Below are 12,949 nucleotides of genomic sequence, written 5' to 3' on the forward strand. Positions count from 1 at the left end.
GTTTGAATTCAGTTTGGATTTTATCCAAACTTGGATTTAAATTCATATCAGATGGCAAAATCAAAATATCAGAAATATCACACCAGAACACAGCTGCTATGACACACTTTGGATGTTACTTTTATCAGCTTTCTTCTTGTGTCCCTGGCCACACAGGCTCTGCTTCCTTATCATCTCCATTAAGAATCTTCAGTGGTGGTAGTACCGTGCCTTCTGTTCCTGAGATCTTCAGGGGACATTGCCTGGCTACTTTTGCCCCACATTCAATTTCAGGAAGGAGCCAGATCAGGCTACGTCATCTATTGGATTTTCTAGTGGTTGGTAACAAGTCCACACTCCCACTCATATGACAGAAGGGAACAGTAATGTCCACTCCCCACTACAGGTACTACAGGTATGTTTATTCATAAGAAGCAGATTTTTCAGCAGTAGTATTTAACTGAAGCATCTTTTACGGTATAACAGGGAAGCTGACAGAGTGAGGAAGTATCAGACAGAAACGGTGGTTATTTATTAATAATGCCATCATTTATATCCATGGATCTATTTTCAGACCATAGTTTTGAGCTTCTAGAGTAGGATGGGCTGGATCTCCTCTGAGTGTCTTAGAATATTTGCTCTTCATTATGGTCTAACATTTGCCTGACTACAGTTAAGTACAGAGACTCCTTCCTCACCCAGAGTTTTAGGGAAAATATTTAAAAGATGTACAGATTATACTTTGAAACCTACTAGATAAAACTTTGTCTAGTGTGCATAAAAAGTACCTTCGGCTAGCAAAGATTAGTGTTTAAGATGTACACATTTTTTATACCTTTCAAGGGTGTTTTTAAATACAGAGCTGTATTTTGTACTTTATAATAAATGTGCCTCCCTGGTTTTGTATCTATTTGGGGTATGTAGCCACAGGAAAAGGTCACTTATGCACAGGATTTGTACAGAAGGAATAATAAAAGCTTACACTATACTGCTAACGGCTGCTTAAAAGCCTGTTGGCCAACACATGGGGTAAAAGTTTAGAAATCTACTTTCACAGTTAGCTTTATTTATGTTTTCTTCATTGTTAACACTAGGAATAATCTCATACCTGAAAAAAAGGGTGATCTGGATTAATGGTTCTGAGGCATTAAAGCGTCAAAGACAAGAGGAAATAGATAGCGGATCTCTGACATATGCAGGGATTTGGAACCGTGCCAAAGATGTTCTCAATGCAAGTCAGTTTGGGTTTACTATTTAGGACCCTTTTTCAGCAAGTCCTTTTGTCAATCTTCTTGTCTGCACTTGCGGGGCAAGCCTTTTTTCACCCCTGGAACTCATTTACATCATTATATGGAGGCCTCCCTTTCGGAACCCAGACACATCATGGGAAATACAGGAGGTTAATATTAACTTAATTCACTAAGCTTAATATTGCTTAACAAAACATTAGGCTCCCTGATGGTTTTACAGCACTGGATTTTGATATTGTACATACACTATCCAATTTGCTGCCTTTTTTTTACAACTGCAGTGTTCTGGGACCAGTTGATAGAGAACCACAAGTTTTGCAAGGCCTAATGCATAAAAAAAGCTGATTTTAGAGTCCTGAGGCTGTCTTTACCCAAAATATACTTTATGCCTCAGACTAAATGTTACCTTAACACTGATTTTGTGTGTGTTTAGTTTACTTTTTACTGTCATAACTTGCATTTAAACAAATCCAAGAGGGAGATATTAGAGACGTGGGAACTCTAAGTGTCGCTGAGTCCATCCCTTGTCAATGAAACTCTACCTATAAATAAAATTTTTACTACTTCATCCGGTATTGAACTACTTCATCCAGTAACATTTCACAAAATGTTTCAATGTGAATTTTGCAGTGTCACCAGATTTCCACAATATTTTGCAAATTTTCTTTTTGTTTTTCATAAAATGCAATGAATTTTTCCACTTTTTTTCCAAAAACTAGTGCCACTATAACACAAAGGGTGTTTTTACTCTTTGACCAATACATCTAAATCTACGAAATCATGTAACCTGCATGTACTAACCATGGCTGCCATTTTGTACTTACTCTTCAGATAAAGCAAAGAGGACCCATGAACTATGTTAATCAGACACACTGATTTTTAAACACTGAAAAGAATGGCAAGATTCACTTCATCTGGTATTGAATACAAAATATCATTTGGAAGGTTAGAGCTTATAGAGGACTCTGCAAAATGCACTGCAATTTGTCTCATGGGTTCACCACACCTTTCAAAGGACAGCACTATCCGGCTTTAGGGTCCGATCTTGCATTCTTCTCAGGGTAGGCTGCTTGTGCCCAGGCCTTCCTGACTTCAGTGGGATTCACTGAAAGCATAAGGGCTCATCTGAATGGATCAGATTGCAGGATCAAGGTCTTAAACAGCTTTGGCATTAAGTATGGAAGGGCAAGCTGGATTAGAGGAAATAGATCCAAACTTTTGCCCAAAGTTCAAAACAAACTCAAACCTTTCTAAAAAGAAAAAAGAAAAGGAGTACTTGTGGCACCTTAGAGACTAACCAGTTTATTTGAGCATGAGCTTTCGTGAGCTACAGCTCACTTCATCGGATGCATAGCATATTGTGGAAACTGCAGAAGACATTATATACACACAGAGACCATGAAACAAAACTTCCTCCCACCCCACTGTCCTGCTCGTAACAGCTTATCTAAAGTGATCATCAAGGAGGGCCATTTCCAGCACAAATCCAGGTTTTCTCACCCTTCCCCCCCCCCCCCACAGACATACATACAAACTCACTCTCCTGCTGGTAATAGCCCATCCCTCTTTGAAACCTCTCTTTATAATGCGCATGATAATCAAGGTGGGTCATTTCCAGCACTAATCCAGGTTTTCTCACCACCCCCCCCCCACACACACACCCCTCCAAAAACCCCACACACAAACTCACTCTCCTGCTGGCAATAGCTCATCTTACAATGTGCACAGCAATAATCCAAGTTTAACCAGAACGTCTTGGGGGGGGGGTTTGTAGGAAAAAAACAAGGGGAGATAGGCTACCTTGCATAATGACTTAGCCACTCCCAGTCTCTATTCAAGCCCAAATTAATAGTATCCAATTTGCAAATGAATTCCAATTCAGCAGTTTCTCGCTGGAGTCTGGATTTGAAGTTTTTTTGCTTTAAGATAGCGACCCTCATGTCTGTGATTGCGTGACCAGAGAGATTGAAGTGTTCTCCAACTGGTTTATGAATGTTATAATTCTTAACATCTGATTTGTGTCCATTTATTCTTTTACGTAGAGACTGTCCAGTTTGACCAATGTACATGGCAGAGGGGCATTGCTGGCACATGATGGCATATATCACATTGGTGGATGTGCAGGTGAACGAGCCACAAGTACTCCTTTTCTTTTTTCTTTTTACGAATACAGACTAACACGGCTGTTACTCTGAAACCTGTCAAACCTTTCTGGAGATTCTAAAACATTTATGGTAAGAGTAAAATTTTTAGAAGTGCCTAAGTAGCCCCCGGCCTAGATTTTTAAAGGTACTTAGGCACCTACTGGAATTTTCAAAAGCATCTAGGCACTTAACTCCCACTGATGTCAATGGGTGCTAGGCACATATATGCTCTGGAAAATCCTATTTGAAAATCTCTTTAAAAATCTGGCCCTAAATCCATCTTCAAAAGCAATTTAGGACCAGATTTTTAAAGGTATTTAGGTATTTCTGCACTAAAAGTTGCAATGCCTAAGTCCTATTTCCAAAAGAGATTTAGGTCTTTAGGAGCCTAAATCCCATTGACTCATGGGATTTAGGCCTCCCAAGTGCCTTATTCACTTTTGAAAATGGGACTTAGGTGTTGAAAGACTGAGCACAGCAATCCCCAAATATCTTTTAAAATCTGGGCCTTAAGTACTTAGTCACTTAAGTTTCTGAGGCATTTTTGAAAATTTTACCCTAAATATTTTCACATGCCCATTCACGATTCTGGGGTATTTCTTTTTGGCTAAATTAAGGAAGCACCTGTTGAATTTTCTGGAGAAAACCTAATCTGACAGCACAATTTCCCTACCAAGTTCAGATAAGCTCTGGATAATTCCTACTGTATAGTATTTATAGTGCAGTAGGCTGCAATATAAACTCCCCTACCCATAATTTGAATGTAAAAATACATTTCATAGATGTCACATTTATTTCCTGCAAATATTGCAATGATGAGCCTGGCACCTTGATGGATAGCATGTTGGCTTAAACATGAGTGTATATTGTAGAGGGAGAAAATGAGGACGGGAGAGGAGAGGATGACTAAAGGGAAACAACTAAACCCACAAGTGCAGAGCTTCTATTAAGTTATTGTGAGTTGGATTCAGGAGTTAATGGGTGAGGTTCTATGGCTCTGGCCTCTTCCCCAACTGCACTGGCCAGCTGAGTTGGCTGGACATTTAGGGAGAGTATGAAATAGTCAACTTCATTCACATGCAGAACTGGGAAAGTATGAGATGTAGAAAACACAGCAGAATACTAGTGGAAAATATTGGGAAATAGTGGTTAAGTAATAGAGTGGTGGATGCATCCTCCTGCATAGCTGGAAGCTCCAGGAGTGAAGCAATTTCCCTCTTGGAGCTCCCACACAGATGGTGAGACTCTGAGCCTCCCTCAGTATGAAAGCCACAATTGAGTCCGATATCCAATCTCTACTTCCTCCTCTGTCACAAAAAAGTGCACATACTGAGTATCATGTTTAGGATTATCTGGAATAGACCGTCATATGGGTTACGGGAAGATTTAATTCTCACAGCTTTAATGGTTTGGATTGTTGGCTAAACATATCAAATCTTTTCTTTTGTGCAGTAGGAATGATTGATGGGCCTTAGATAGTGTTGAATTAATGTTCTATCATGCACTTCAACCATCAATTCAACGAACATTCCTTAACTTACAGTATTTGGTACCCTATGTTTGTCTGTGGAAATGGTGAATATCTACTTTGATTTTTACATATGGCAATGTTGCTGCACAGTCTATACCATGGCACATGTCTTGTAGACAAGTAATTAAAGAGTAGAAATGGGGTTTGAGAGGCATACATTCAGGTACAGATTTTTATTGAAAATTTAATGACAGTATTCTATAATTTTAAATGGTTCTAGCCTGGTACATACAACTTATTGACTACAGTGAGTCAAGGAATCCTAGATGGAATAGTTTTAAATTGGACGATGCAGTCCATAGAAAGCAAAGTTTTTGCAGGAATGTGTCCAGTTCAATGGAATTTTTTGGGGAAAAATGTCATCTGTCCAAATTATTTTGATTTTCTCATTTCAATAATGCCAAGACCTTTCATTTTATAAAGTAAAAACATTTCCCCTTTGACTATCATGTTGATTGCATTTTAAAGCTTATAGTATAGTTTAATATCAGATATTAAATTTATGTTTCAACATTATCTAAAGGTTTTTTACCTCATAGAAATGTTTTTCTTTCCAAGCCAATATTTTCAGCATTTCTGTTTTCCATTTTATGACCAGATCTCATATTGACATATCTCAATACTTTATGAGAGAAATGGCACAAAGTCTGATCCTGTGGCCCTGATAAGTTTCCATGGACATGTATTGTATAAAAGTCAATGGAATCCCAATTTGATTTTTAATTGTTGTGCAGTGCATTCACCTCCTCAGATGAGAGCCAAAATATAAATTCAAAGGAGCTGCTCTCATACTGATTTAATATTTCCTCAAAGGAGCTGTTAAGAGTCAACAGAGGCTCTGACTTGCAAAGTGGAGGATCTTTCACAAAGCAGAATTCCCACTAAGGTTCATATACAACTCCCATTTAAATAAGGAGTCTTTCCATTAAGCTCTGTGGGAAATGGACTGGGCCCTAAGCCTTGCAGAGAAAGACGAGCTTTGCAGAATGAGCCTTCCACAAATGTCCTTGACTGACTGTTGCAAAAACTTTTAATCTGCTCAGTTTATATAGTATGAAAAGTGTGTTTAGGTTGCAATTAGTCTCTTCTCCACCTGCTCATACCAGTACTTTAATTCCTAAGGAGATATAACAAAGACTGGGGCAACATAAGGGTCATCAGTTTTAACTTGTATACCACAAGTGACTCTTCATATCTAATTAGCATTGCCCAAAAGACCTTCTTTTTTTTCCTCTCATATTGAAATGCAAGAAAAATGGAACAGAATCACTGGTTCAGAATATTTTGGATTGGTATTCTGTTGTGCTTCTTCCACATCTCATTCTTTCCCAGTTGTGCATATGAATGAAGTTGATCATGGTGGTAAATTTCAACCTACAAATCAAGTCACAGCCAGAAAAATCCTATTGTTTGGCTGTCTAAAACAGCCAGAAACCCATTTCAGAGCGCTCACTGCCTGGTGGCAAAGCTGCAGAACATCACGTAAAAATCCAGTGTGCATTTTCTAGCTGTCAGATCAGGCTGAAAATGAAAACTGGCCTCCATTCTTCATTCTAATGTAAATGACACTGCATGGCAGAAAAATAAAGTGGATGATTTGCCTGTCTAGTCCATTACTTTGATAAACTGTCTCTCTGGTTCTGCTTAGTCAATTGCATCCCATACAACCCTTTGCATGTTGCAAAGGGTGCACCTGGGTAACTACGTGTGAGTATGTATGAAATTAGTTCAACCATATTCTACTGTCAGACCACATCAGAGGCCCTTTCTGTCTTCTGACATATCACCTACATTTGTTCCTCTCCAGCAATCAACCAGTGTAATTTTCACTCTGACCTTCCGTTCCCCGTTGATGCTTTGACACTAATTTTTTCCCCTGCATTTTTAAAATTCCAGCCATGTTTCAACACAGTAAGTCCACCATGACTCCTCATTACCACCCACCAAACTCCTGCACTCAGTTGTCTCACTGGAGTGTACAAGGTCAACCAAGTTCAGCAAAACATGGTTCACCCCTGTTAGAGCAAAGGGCTGATTCATGCTTTCTTACAAAACATACTGAACACAGTTGATGATCTACATTAACATGACAACTATTTTTAACATCAGCCTGGGGGGAGTGGGAGCTGCTGTGGTTGACACTTGATGTCAACCCAAGCAGCACACACTAGTTTCTTGGCTTACAATGAAAACACTTTCATTTTTGAATCAATGACACTTGACCAGGAGGTTTCCTGAGCACTTCTCCAATGTCCTGAGGCAATGGAATTCTCCAGCTCACTACGCATACATCTCTGAGCTTCTGGACTGGCAAAGAAAGAGCTTTTAATTCTGTATCCTTGCATTACCACAAATAAATCATGCTGTGTCTAATATGGAGTTCAGCCTGGCTTATCCTACAACAAATCTGGGTTCCCAATTCCATCTCTCCACACAGGAAGTTGTAAAAAGCTAAATTAAACTGATTCACAGAAGACAGAGATCGAAAGGATACATTATATAATTGGTGTATCTCCCTGCCAGTGCAGGAGAATGCAGGATTCTTCCCTTTTATTTTAATAAAATGTTCAATTTAATTACTACTCCAGCTCAATTAGTTTCTTCTTCTGGCGTGTTCTCACCCTCAGTTATTGAAATGGTGTAGCTTTTATTCCCTATGTTCTATCCTGTTTTCATTCTGCCTCATCCCAATGCTAGGTTGTTCTCTCTTGCTGTAATCATGTCATCATATCTATTGCTTTTGTCACGGAGTACATCTTTCTGGTTGACATGTTTTCTCCCCTTAGCTTTGGTGACACTATCCTCTCTTGCTTCACCTACCACCTCTCTGGGCACTCCTTCAGCATCTGTTTTTGGTGGGTCTTGCTCCTTCCCTCTCCCACTCTTGGTGTGGGTGCCACAGAGCCCTGCCCTTGACTCATCCATTTCTCTATCCAACCCCTTTCTTTAGTTGATCACATCTGCTCTCATGGGTTTAATTCTCTATCCAATGTCCCCTACAAATGATTCATTGCCTCCCCTCCCCCATCTTTTAATTACAATTCTTCATTCTTTCTTTATGTATGTATCTATCTTGAGACTGTCTTTGTAGGGAGCTTGAGAGAAGGGCAGCAGAAACAAGTGTGGGGGGAGGTGGAGAGAGTATGCAGGGACAAGCTCTCTGGGGAAATAAAGCAACACACAATGATAAATGGCAGGGTAGCACCAAAATGAAGAAGGAAGCCACTGCTTGGGGGCAGCACATGCTACTAGGGGTGAGAGAGCCTAGAAGAAATCTCCAAGGGCAGCTGGTGCCAGGAAGATTGGGGAGAATGGGAGCAAAGGAAGCACCAGTCTGGAACAGAATCGGCTCTTTCGGAGTGGGGTAGAGGGTTGCATCCCTGCTCAGAGCCTGTGGAGCAGCTCTGTAAAGGGGTTGAGAGGAAACACCTTGAAATCAAGGGAGCCGAGGAAACAACAGTCAGGACAGGGAGGAGCTGGTGGGAGGTAGGGACTCTGAGAAAGTCCTGACAGAGGGCAGACATTTACCTTTATGGGTGGAGGAGTGGCAGAGGCCAATCAGAGAAAGCAACTCTGTGGGAGGGAATGGGACTCTTTGAAGACCCCATGGGGGGGGGGGGGAAGGCAGGAGCTCCTCTGCGTGGGGGCCAGTTTAAGGTGTTCGTTAGCTGCTAGGTAGGGCTGCAGCAGAAAATGGTGCCAGGCAGGGACTGCCACAGGAGCATAATATAAGGGAACTGGGAGGCAAAAGCCAGAAAAGAATAATAATTCCCACCCACCGCCTTTCTACTAAGCTATCTCCCATGTACTTATGTCTCACCACTTGTAGGAAGCAGGTAAGGGAGTAGGAAAGGGAAGTTGTTCCACAGTGCTAGTGATCAAGCCTAGAGGGTTTTGGAGCCACAAAATGAGAGAAACTCAGCATAACCTACTCACTCCTTATATAAAGTGTGGAGGAGTGAGAAGCTTGTGCTCTGACTAAGATCCCTCCAATTGCAGGTTCTGCAGCCTGTCACAACCAGTCTTGTGTTGATGACTCAGAAATCTACGTATCCAGACATGGTCCATCTCTTTCCTTCCAAATCCTCATTGTAACCTGTCTCTCTGATATGCCATCCTAGACATTTCATCATTAATTTCAAGTTAATATGGTCAGAGCCAGACTCCTTATTTTTCCCTCTGAAATCGTCCTGTCATCATGCCATTCTGTTGACAACACCACTATACTCCCTGTTATTCAGCCCACTACCTGGGAGATATCTTTGCTCCATCTAGGAGATGTCCAAATCTTTCCTTCACACTTCTGAGATCAGACATTTTTGCTCAGTCCACACTACTAAAACTCTCCTGCTGGCCCTCAGTATTTTCCTCAGCCTTCTTACCTCTTCATATTCAAACTTCTTTTCCACACCTTCAAGGCCTTGCAGAACTTGGCCCTTCCCAACTTATCTGACCTTGTGTCATAAATATAAAGGGAAGGGTAAACCCCTTTAAAATCCCTCCTGGCCAGAGGAAATCTCCTCTCACCTGTAAAGGGTTAAGAAGCTAAAGGTAACCTCGCTGGCACCTGACCAAAATGACCAATGAGGAGACAAGATACTTTCAAAAGCTGGGAGGAGGGAGAGAAACAAAGGGTATGTGGGTCTGTCTACATTCTGTCTTTGCCGGAGATAGACCAGGAATGAAGCCTTAGAACTTTCAGTAAGTAATCTAGCTAGGTATGTGTTAGATTATGATTTCTTTAAATGGCTGAGAAAAGAATTGTGCTGAATAGAATAACTATTTCTGTCTGTGTATCTTTTTTGTAACTTAAGGTTTTTGCCTAGAGGGGTTCTCTATGTTTTGAATCTAATTATCCTGTAAGGTATCTACCATCCTGACTTTACAGGGGGGATTTTTTTTTATTTCTATTTACTTCTATTTCTATTAAAAGTCTTTTTGTAAGAAAACTGAATGCTTTTTCATTGTTCTCAAATCCAAGGGTTTGGGTCTGTGGTCACCTATGCAAATTGGTGAGGCTTTTTATCCAACATTTCCCTGGAAAGGGGGGGGTGCAAGTGTTGGGAGGATTGTTCATTGTTCTTAAGATCCAAGGGTCTGGGTCTGTAGTCACCTAGGCAAATTGGTGAGGCTTTTTACCAAACCTTGTCCAGGAAGTGGGGTGCAAGGTTTTTGGGAAGTATTTTGGGGGGAAAGACGTGTCCAAACAGCTCTTCCCCAGTAACCAGTATTTGTTTGGTGGTGGTAGTGGCCACTCCAAGGACAAAAGGGTGGAATATTTTGTACCTTGGGGAAGTTTTGACCTAAGCTGGTAAAGATAAGCTTAGGAGGTTTTTCATGCAGGTCCCCACATCTGTACCCTAGAGTTCAGAGTGGGGGAGGGACCTTGACACCTTGTCTTTACCACGTAGTGTCCTGCCCTCCCCACTCTCCCAGTGATGCCAGGATCTATGCCCTGTTTGTGTCCTCTCATTCTGGTCTCCAGTTTTTTCACACAGTTCTCTATGCTGTCCCTGAACTTGTACCCAGGTCATTGTCCCCCTCTCCCATGACCCACCTTTGATGTGATACCTAAAAAATGAGTGAACAGATTTTATTTCAGCTACTAAAAAAAATTCTGCTCCACCATGCTGTGCACTAGTTTTGCTGCTAACAGTGTAATTTCATTGCTGACCCCTGTTTACCTTCTCCCAGCCTCTCCCAGCTATTTTGTTTGTAGTATCATGTCAAACTACAATATAAGATTATTTAAACAAGAGCATGTCACTTTATTTGAGCACTGAGGCACACACACTTTGGGGCACATAATCATTTTCATTTTTACCTCAGTTCAGCCTTAATAGTTTGTCCTGTTGGGTAACATTTTTTTCTTAAGTATTATTATTATTATTACAGGTCATTTCTGTTACAACTCATTTTGGCTAGACGGGTTTTTCTTTTTGCAATGCCAAACTTCAAATATTCTAGGATCATTAAGCACTGAACAATTTCTAACTGATGAGATTACTCAACCACAGCTTAAATATTCGCACCACTGATTTTGAAAGGAGATATTCCCTTGTACAAAATAACAGTTTTGTTCATGAAAGACTATTTGAAATCCATGACTAAAGAATATGCGTGCAATTTTGTAAATATTTTATAAAACATTTGTATTTCTTGCTAAGCTGTATGTGTGCCTATGCATTATATATGAAAGAAGGAACAGATTTTACCATCTTTTAGCTCAGCAGAATTGTTTGTAAGGCCACGTTCTAATACACAATGAGACTCCGGATCCTACATTAATGTTCCCAGACAAAAAACTGTTAAAATGGAGTCAAGTTTGAGAATTTTATATATAAACAGTAGATTAGGATAAAATTACAAATTTGTGACACACTGTACATCAGAGTAGAACTCTACAGCCCCCATATTCACTAGTCATATGACTATGATGTGTTTTGTACAAAACACGCCTTGTGAGGTATCATTTTAAAAGTCTTGATCTGCTGAACATTAATTTCCTGGTGGACTGTATGTACTATCCCTGTATGTGAATTTATGAAGTACTGATATGTGTGTTACTGAAATATGTTGAGAGGTTTGGAACACTCATAGCTGGCTTTTCAGTTGCAACAAAGGAGCAGCCATCACAGGTCAGACAGGTGTTAATTGCCCATCAAGAAGAATCCACTATTCCAGAGGCTTCTCAGAGAAGGCACTTATGGGGCGGCCTAACCCATGTCACAGCGAGGATGTTTCTAGAATATGGAAGAAATTATAAAAGAGGGACAGTGACATCACTTGGCTATCTCCTCCCCCATCCCAACACCTGGAAGATTGTCTGGAAGACAGACTTTGAACTGGGGAAATTGGTGCCAGGCTGGAAGGGAGTTCAGTTTGATTATTGAGAATTTAAAACTGCCTGTAACATCTATTAGAGTGAGAATGTTTGTTTGATTCAAATTCTGCTTAGTCTGTTAAAGTTAGAATATAGATAACCAAGTTTGATCTCTGTGCCTGCTACTTATAATCACTTCAAATCTATCTTTCTGTAGTTAATCTGTTTTTATATTTTACCTAAAACAGTGTGGTTTTGGGTTTAAGTGCTTGGGGAATCTCAGCTCAGGTTAACAAGGGCTGTTGCACATCCACTACTCTTTATTGGAGTAGCTAATTAATGAGCTTGCACTGCCCAAGGAATTCTTGAGCAGTGTAAGATGGTATATTTCTGACGTGCAAGGCTGAGGGTTGGGGTGATTCACTGGTGCCCCTCTCTGTATCATTTTGAGTGGTTCAGAGAGCATTCCTGCAATTTACCTGGGTGTGGGGCTCCACATGTTGATGGCTGAGTGATCACAGCACCTGGAGGGGTTACCTGCTTGTCAATGGCATAGCTTTGTGAGAGACAACCCAGGCTGGAGAGTTAAAGGGGCACAGCAGTCCCACAGTTCCAGGTTGTCCTCTGGGGATCCCGTCACAAAGTTTATACCAAAATCAAGCTTTATCTACCCAGGAAATTCAGTTAAATTAAGCTTAACACATTAAGGCTAGACATGCAGAGTTTGGGCACCAAATTGATTGTTATTCCACTTAGATTTTTTCTTTGCTTTTTCTCAAGGTGTCACTACAGAACAGTGGTAAGGTTGTTTAGGTGCATTAGCTGTACTCTCAGCCTTAACTCTATCGCAATTTAGTAATTCCCTTGGTTGTTTTGTTTAACATTTCATATATGAACATTAAACAAGAAACCCCAAAAGAATGTTATGATGTGATAGTTCTAATCTGAAGATATTTAGTATCCACCTTAAACAGTTTTTTTTTTCAATTTTAATTTTTAAGGCCAGATTCACTACTAGGCTTTGGATATTTTATGCTGCTCTGGAGCAGTACAGAACAGCCAGACCATAGTAGCCATCTAAACTTGGGCTACAATAGCTTTGCATCATCAGAGCAGCACAAAGCAGCCAGAGCATACATCCCAGTTTCTTTCTTTCTCCCTCCTGCCCTTCATGCTCCCCCGCACCTCCCCTGAGTTCCACTTCCCATGTTCTCCTGCATTC

The 12,949-nt window shown here is 40.5% G+C and overlaps 1 long non-coding RNA gene across 1 annotated transcript in view; it reads left to right on the top strand.

The window, feature by feature from the left end:
• The window catches only part of LOC141983877 (uncharacterized), an 86,522-nt gene that overhangs the window by 48,757 nt on the left and 24,816 nt on the right, over positions 1-12,949 (top strand). The window contains exon 2 of the long non-coding RNA XR_012638552.1: positions 157-394. This is a non-coding gene — a long non-coding RNA (uncharacterized LOC141983877). The remainder of the gene's footprint in view (positions 1-156; positions 395-12,949) is intronic.

The sequence above is a fragment of the Natator depressus genome, chromosome 3, assembly GCF_965152275.1.
Source record: "Natator depressus isolate rNatDep1 chromosome 3, rNatDep2.hap1, whole genome shotgun sequence".
Taxonomy (NCBI): domain Eukaryota; kingdom Metazoa; phylum Chordata; order Testudines; family Cheloniidae; genus Natator; species Natator depressus.